The 8,442-nt window shown below is 43.8% G+C and overlaps 1 long non-coding RNA gene across 1 annotated transcript; it reads right to left on the reverse strand.

The window, feature by feature from the left end:
• Positions 1 to 7,264: 7,264 nt before the first annotated feature.
• On the reverse strand, positions 7,265 to 7,983 carry LOC145006104 (uncharacterized). Its single transcript, XR_013662794.1, has 2 exons — positions 7,628 to 7,983; positions 7,265 to 7,544 (listed from the first exon to the last, which is right to left on the reverse strand). It is a non-coding gene; the product is annotated as an uncharacterized LOC145006104 (long non-coding RNA).
• Positions 7,984 to 8,442: the final 459 nt, after the last annotated feature.

Here is an 8,442-nt window from a genome sequence, read left to right on the forward strand (position 1 = left end):
CCCGACCTCTCTCCAACAAATGGGGGTCCGAGACCTTCTCCCATACAACATCTCAAAGGGTGGCATACCAATGCTCGAATGATGGTTGTTGTTGTAGGAAAACTCCGCCAAGGGTAAGTACGTGTCCCAACTCCCGCCGAAGTCCAACACACATGCCCGGAGCATATCCTCGAGCGTCTGAATCGTCCGCTCACTCTGTTCGTCAGTCTGGGGGTGGTACGCGGTACTGAAATGCAGTCTAGTACTCAATTCCACATGGAATTTTTTTCTAGAATCTAGAGGTGAAACGCACATCTCGGTCTGAGACAATCGAGATCAGCACTCCATGCCATGCTACCACTTCCCTCACATACATCTCTGCCAACCTCTCTGCGGAAGAGCTCTCGCTAATAGCGAGGAAATGAGCGCTCTTCGTCAACCGGTATACAATCACCCAAATTGCATCGACGCCCCCCACAGTCCTCGACAATTTGGTGATAAAGTCCATGGCAATCTGTTCCCACTTCCACTCGGGAATCTCTAACGGCTGCAACTTGCCGTGCTGTCTCTGGTGCTCGACCTTAACCCTGCGACAGGTTAGGCACCTCTCCACGAACCATGAAACGTCCCTCTTCATACAGGGCCACCAATATTCCCTTTTCAGGTCCAAATACATCTTAGTGGCCTCGGGATGGATCGAGAACTTCGATCGATGAGCCTCTTCCATCAAAATGGTACGCGTTCCACCCACATGCGACACCCAAATCCGACCCTGAAACGTCATAAGACCCCGACCATCAGTAATGAACTCTGATACTTGCTCGATAACCCGCTCTCTCTTCTGGTTTTCTGGTCTAACGGCCTCGGTTTGAGATCCTCGAATGGTGTCCAACACCGGAGTCATCACTGTCAATCTCATACAAATGTCACACATCGGAACACACTCCGCCCTATGACTCAAGGCATCGGCCACCACGTTGGCATTCCCCGGGTGGTACAGGATCTCGTAATCATAATCCTTTACCACATCCAGCCATCTCCTTTATTGCATATTCAGGTTGGGCTGATCCATCAAGTACTTCAGGCTCTTGTGATCCATGTATATGGTACACCAGACCCCATATAGATAGTGACGCCATATCTTGAGGGTGAACACTACTGCCCCCAACTCTAAATCATGGGTAGGATACCTCGCCTCATGAGGCTTCAGCTGCCTCGATGCATACGCTATCACATGGCCTCTCTGCATAAGCACTGCTCCCAACCCTGATATCGATGCATCACAATATACCACAAAATCCTCCATTCCCTCCGGAAAGGCTAACACCCGGGCTTCGCATAATCTCTGGCGAAGTGTATCGAAGGAGTCCTGTTGCTCTAGACCCCAAGCAAAAACTACACCCTTTCGGGTCAACTTAGTGAGTGGCACGAGGATCTTGGAGAAATCCCTGATGAATCTCCGATAATAGCCTGCCAGTCCTAGAAAACTCCTGATCTCCGTAGGTGACCTCAGCACCTCCCAACTCATCACCGCGTTAATTTTGGCTGGGTCGACCAATATCCCTTTCTGGTTAACGAGATGTCCCAGGAACTGGACCTCTCGTAACCAGAAATCACACTTGGAGAACTTAGCATAAAGCCTCTCCGATCTCAAAACCCCTAGGATCTCCCTCAGATGCTCCTCATGCTGCTCTCTAGATCTCGAATACACCAAAATGTCATCGATGAATACGATCAACGAGCGATCCAACATCGGTTTACACACCCTGTTCATGAGATCCATGAACACTGTTGGTGCGTTGGTGATCCCGAAAGGCATCACCACGAACTCGTAATGCCCGTAACGAGTCCTAAACGCTGTCTTCTAGATACCCTCATCTCGCACCCTCACCTGATGATATCCAGACCTCAAGTCGATCTTGGAAAACCAAGATGCTCCCTGCAATTGATCGAACAAATCGTCAATCCTCGGCAACGGGTAACGGTTCTTGACCGTCAATTTGTTTAACTCCCGGTAATCAATGCACATCCGGTGTGAACGATCCTTTTTCTTGACAAAAAGGATAGGATCTCCCCACGGTGAACTACTCGGCCGAATAACCCCTTTCCCAGCAGCTCTTGAAGCTGCGAGGATAACTCCTGCATCTCTGGAGGCGCAAGGCGATAGGCGCGGCCCCCAGAGCCAAGTCGATAATGAACTCCACCTGCCTCACAGGAGGTACGCCCGGAAACTCCTCCGAAAATACATCCGGGAACTGACGCACTATCGGAACCTCTCCCACAGACCTCAGTCTCTCCGTCTCCACCCTCGCATCCATCACATACGCTATGAATCCCTTACATCCTTGCTGAAGACTCTGCCTCGCCCTGGCGGCTGAGCAAAATGATGAACCGGAACGTGTACCCTCGCCATACATCGTAAGAACTCCCCCACTAGGGTCTCGCATGGTCACCAGCTGTCGCTCGTAGTCGATGATTGCTCCAAATCTGCTCAACCAGTCCATGCCCACGATGACACAGACATCCCTCATCGCAATAGGGACCAAATCTATCAGAAACTCAACCCCGAAAATCTCAAGTACACAACCACGAATCACCTCGGTGGCATACACCGCTCTCTTATCCGCTATGGAAACTCTTAGAGGTCGGCTCAACGCCTCTCGACTAATACTGATGTGTCGGCTAAAGGCCAACGATACAAAAGATTGACTCGCACCCGAGTCAAATAACACTAGAGCAGGTACATAATTCACAAGGAAAGTACCTACGCATAACATAATATAAGCACAATATCACAAAATACAAAAGAATACATGAAAGAGTGCATAGAGGCCACAACATCGGGCGCTGCGTGGACCTCCTCCGCAGTCAATAGGAAGGCTCTCCCGTGTGCCTTCGGTGCCTCAACCTTCGCAGGCTGAACATTCGCAGCTCTCATCGCAGCAGGGGCTGATCCTGGAAATGCTCCCTGTGCTGACCCCCGCAACTGTGGACACTTTGCCTCCGGTTTCCAGTCTGGTTGCAACGGAAACAGACTGAAAAATCCTTGGGGCAATCCTTGGCCATGTGCCCCTCCTTTCCACACTTATAGCAAGACCCTGCTCTGCATATCCCATCGTCGCTCTTGCCGTACTTGCCACAAGTGCAGCCCTTCTGGTTCCCAGATCTCGAATCAGTGGGTTTGGCCCGCTTGGCTGTCGGCTAACACTGAGCCGACCACCGATCCTTTCCCTGAGACTCAACCTCCTCCCTGGCTTGGGTCTCCAACTCTATTTCCTTCTTCTGGGCATTTTCCTGAAGCTCAACAAATGTCAGTTACGATGATTTCGCCACGAACTCTCATATATCCCTCCTCAACACGCTCAAATAATGGTTCATACGTGCCTGCTCGGAGGACACATGCTCTGGGCAGAACATCGCCCTCTCATGGAACTTACGAGTAATTGCTGTAACCGACTCAGTACCCTGTTTGAGGGTTAGAAACTCCTGTGCCAATCGCTCCCTCTCCACTGGGGGAACGTACTCATCTCGGAACATAGCAGTGAACCTCTCCCAGGTTACTGCAGCAAGCTCAGCAGGCGAGTAGTGTGCTGTCACAAACTTCCACCAGTCCTTCGCTCCCAAGCGAAGCTGGTTCAGTGCAAACCGAACTCTCAAATGCTCAGGGGATGAGCAGGTAAAGAAACACCCCTCCATGTCTGATATCCATCTCATCGCCGCAATCGGGTCCTGGGTCCCATCGAACTCTGGTGGTTTCGTGTTGCTAAATTCCCGGAACAGCAACGCATCACCACCCTGTGGTCTCGTCGCAGCTATAGCTGCAGTGGCCGTAACAACAACAGCCTTAGAAAGAGCAGCATATCTCTCATCAAATGTCTCAATCAAAGTGGTCTTGATAGACCCGAACATCTCTGGTATCTCCGCCCTGATGGCCGCAACCACCTCCTCCTAAATGATCATACGGATCTCAGCCTCGCTCGTGCTACTGCTCTTTGGTGTGTGGTGTGTCCCAACCATGGTCTCCTTCTGAATACAACATAAGAATATTAGAGACCCCTTCGAGTATAATCACACTCGATAACTCCACCCTACTTGTTCCTTAGTGCCCTAAGGATTCTTACTTGGACTGTGCACCAACCCGGTATCTTCAGTAGTACGGGCCTAATACTACCGTCCATACCGCATCGGCATTCATCCCAAGTCCTCCTCCTTGAGCCCCAAATCCCAAGTACTCTACTCTCTTTATCATGTGCTACTCACTAGTAAATCTCTCATAAGCACCTCGCTGCTATCTAAATCACTCTTAAGCATCTCTAGCAACAAAACCCCTAGACTAAGGCATCATATATCAGGCCACTCTAGTCCTAATAAGAATACCTAGTCTACTCTAGCATGCATATCGTAACTCATCATATAGCATAACATAACATATCTGATAATCACTTATTATGAGGGTATTTTGGGAAATCACCGTTCGGGCGCTGGCTGATCGTACACACGACTCTGCTCTGTTTGTCTCAAGACTCTTGTTACTCTTTTTTTTTTCAAAAATATTATTTTTATTATTAAAAATTTCCTCAAATCCCCAGTTTGAGTTCAGATACGCCCAAAGATGTATCCAAATCCCTCAAACCAAGGCTCTGATACCAACTTGTAACACCGTAAAAGTTAAAACAATTTTTCACTTTTGAAAACCATAAAATATCATTTGTAATCATAAATAAAAACATTGTGTCAACATTGTATCAGTACAAAACCCAAGATCAAAATAAATAAACTCTGGTGTGTGTGTGTACGAATCATGTTGGCGCCTTCCCGCGATCATCACTGGTACCTGAAACACATAACACATAATAATGTAAGCATAAATGCTTAATGAGTTCCCCAAAATACCACTCTAACACATAATAGCCACTCGAGGCTGTAACTCTATTGACCCTCATGTCTATGTGTCTCAGTGGGGCCCTCCAGCCCCAACTCTCTATGGGCCCTCTGGCCCTAACTCTGTGGACCCGAAGGTCCTAACTCTGTAACTCTGAATCATGCATAGCACATATCACAATAAATCATAGCACATAAATAACATGCAATTACACTGACATATAACTCTAAAATACTCTATCACATAACTCTATTACCACACTAGGTAAAGTATAGTGAGAAGACTCACCTCGGGTATCTCGGTAATCTCTGACTCGGTAACGTTGGTCTAACCTCCACCTAATAATATAAAATAAATACCCTAATTATTATAACTCTCAAAGGCTATACTATGTCCTCTTACGACACTCTCAGAAGGGTAAAAGACCATCTTACCCCTCTCACAACTCAAAAGGCCCCACAACAGACCATACCCTAAAAGTCAACCCAAAAGTCAACTTTATGTGTTACGTTGCGTGTACCAGATGTGTACGCTGAGTGTACCCGGCTGCATCTCAAGATCGAGGAACGCCACCCAGTACGCGGCGCGTACTGGGATTACGCTCGGCGTACTCCCCAACTTCAGCCCTTTAACTATTTAGGTCTTAAACAGTTAAGACTCACGTCCAAATTCTAGATCCGACCACATCTAAGCCTCTTAATCCATAAAGTTGATGACTTTATGCCTTTGCATGGCTAAACAAGCCACCAACTCCCACAATATTCCATCCTCTAACTCTAGAAGGCTTATTACTCAAGCATGACCTCAAACTAAGACTAAAGATGGAAACTTTATGGCTCTACATCTCTAATAGCACTGAATGGGGATAGATCTCGGACCATGGAGCACTTTACACTCATAAAGTCTCCACCTTTGGGGTTTTTAGCCCTAGCAAAAGCTCATGCAACAAGAAATCAAAAGAAGAGGAAAGTTTTGAACTTTATACCTCTAAGTGTAGTCCCTTGCTCTGTAGATCTCAGATCCAAAATGGCACCTCAAGCTTTAGCTTCCAAGAACTCCTTTCCTTCTTCTTCACTAAGTCACCAAAGCACAAATAGCTCCAATAACACTCACACACACTAAGGACGGTGGGAAGCTCTCTTTTAGGGTTTCACTCACTGATATGGAGGCTGGGAAATGAGCCTTAGCACCCTTTAAATAGTGCACAAGACGGATTAGGGTTTTGCACTTGGGCCGGGTACGCCCGACGTAATTCTGGGTACGACCAGCGTACCTTGGCGATTCGCGTCCAAACTAAGCACACGAGTACGCACAGCGTACTCCTCTGGTACGCCCAACGTACTCACTTGCTAACTTTTCTCCACACAAGGGCTAATCATGACTAATGACAAAGAATAAGGGTAAAAGAAACGCATCTGAATCTCGGGGTGTTACAATAAGCAAGAATAAACATGTTTCGTATGTTGAGAATAAGGGCCCTTATATGAAGGACAAGATTTGGTGTTTGGATTAGCATGTATGCATATTATAGGGGTAAAATAAGCATTAGTATATAGTTTTCCCTTTTTGTAATCATATATTTTGGTAACATGTTTCATAATGTTTGGATTAACATGTTTCATTATAAAAAAACATTTATATTCGTTAAAATACTGTTAGTGGTTAAATAAATATATTTGAAATCAAGAGTCTCACGACAAGTTTAATCTATTAATCATATGATTATGAAGAATTAATATAAATAATCCAACTTTTATACATTTTCTGAAATAGACCATAATAATTCTCAATAACCATTTGGTATTTTTGACGAAATCATTAATTGTAGATTTTATTAGTTTGGAGAAATTCTTATAGAATGTTTGAAACTAGTATTAGGTTTAACTGAAATTAGTATCGCTTCACCTGTTAATATGATCCTGATGCGACGTTGATTTTTAATCTAGTTTTATTTTCATTTAAACCGACTTTTAGTTTCATAAAAACTTAAACTGACCTACTATTTGAATTGAACATTTGAACTAGATTGTTACTATTATACTAACTTTTTAAATCGATCTTATAGGGTATTTATTAACTTTGAACTTTTATAAACGAATCCAACACCAAAAAATGAGATGCCGACATTTAAAAAATGGAATATTAAAAATGTTGGTTTTCAATGTCAACATCTGCATTTTTACATATAGATACTACTATGAAACAACCAATTTAACGATAACTGATCATCATACTACTTGTTATGTCCATTCATTTTCTCATTCCACTCAACCGAACCAAACAAGCATAAGTCGTATGTTTGATTCGTGTTGTGTTCAATTCCCTCAAAATTCCTGATAACTATTCCACCTTTATTTAAACGGTATCCAACCATCATTTTAATGTCGTTTTTTGCAAAAAAGATTTAAAACAATAACGTCCTTCACTACCTAAGTAATGTATTTCAATACATAGTAAGATAAGTGATATGAAAAAAGATACAACCCTTCGTGTAAAAACTAGTAAGATTATGATTTATCCAAAAAAAAAAAAAAGGCTAAGGATGGGAAAAATCATGAACACAATGTGAAGGCCAATAAACTCTTTCCCTCGTACAAGGTAGAGGTGTTGGATGTGCAATGTAGGTAGGGTACTTCTCTCCCGGCATCAATATCGATAAATCCATTGCATTTCTCTCTTGTACCTAGTAACAACATTATGCTTTGATGACTTGTACCATATGTAGATCATTAACAACACAAGTTTGAGTATCTCAAAGTAACTTACATGTGGTTGTGGATCTACAAGCTTGTGCATCGGTCTCGGGTCATTGGACTGATGGCTAGTGTATCGATTCAAATCGAATGAAGCATTGAGTTTATAGAGATGTTCAATGATGGCCATGATAATGAACATGGATATAAAGACAGCAGTTGCAAGAAATCCGAGGGAAATTGATGTTTCGTAGGTTTTCCACCAGTCTTCACTGCTACTGTAAGGTGGAGCCTGATGAAAGCTCACGTGGTCCGATCTTTCTGGACCCAACTCGTCCATGGTTGTGTAGTTATTTTTAGTGTTTGGGGAAAGAGAGAGGCTTATATATAGAAGACATGCAATCTTCCCTCTCTTGAATGCTTGGTTTAAGTATGAATAGCCATCATAAAAGTGTACACTATTTAAACTATAGTACTTATTATGTTAGATGTTAAAAAAATATGAGAATTATGTTTTTACTGAATTATGTATAAAATTAAAATGATTTAATTTTGATACGGAGTGCAACACCAATAGGATCTTATTGGTTCTTTTTGAAAGCAAATCAATCTTCACTTTATATTAAAAAAATTAAATATTTTGTTTTCTTTTCTTCCGGGGCGGGCTGACCCGCATCTGATTGATCGTGTTTGATTCTTCATTTTTTGACAACTGGGTTTGAGCAGCATCCATGTGGAAGGATTAGTTATGAGAAAGCACAACGATGCATGCGTGAGGTACAAGTCACATAAGGACACGAATAACCCGTACTCCAAACCCATAGATCATGAGAACCCGACCCGAGTAATGTATTTGAGAGAGATTATAATGGAGAGTGTGAAGCATAA

Source organism: Lactuca saligna, chromosome 7 (assembly GCF_052625555.1).
Source record: "Lactuca saligna cultivar CGN05327 chromosome 7, ASM5262555v1, whole genome shotgun sequence".
NCBI lineage: Eukaryota > Viridiplantae > Streptophyta > Magnoliopsida > Asterales > Asteraceae > Lactuca > Lactuca saligna.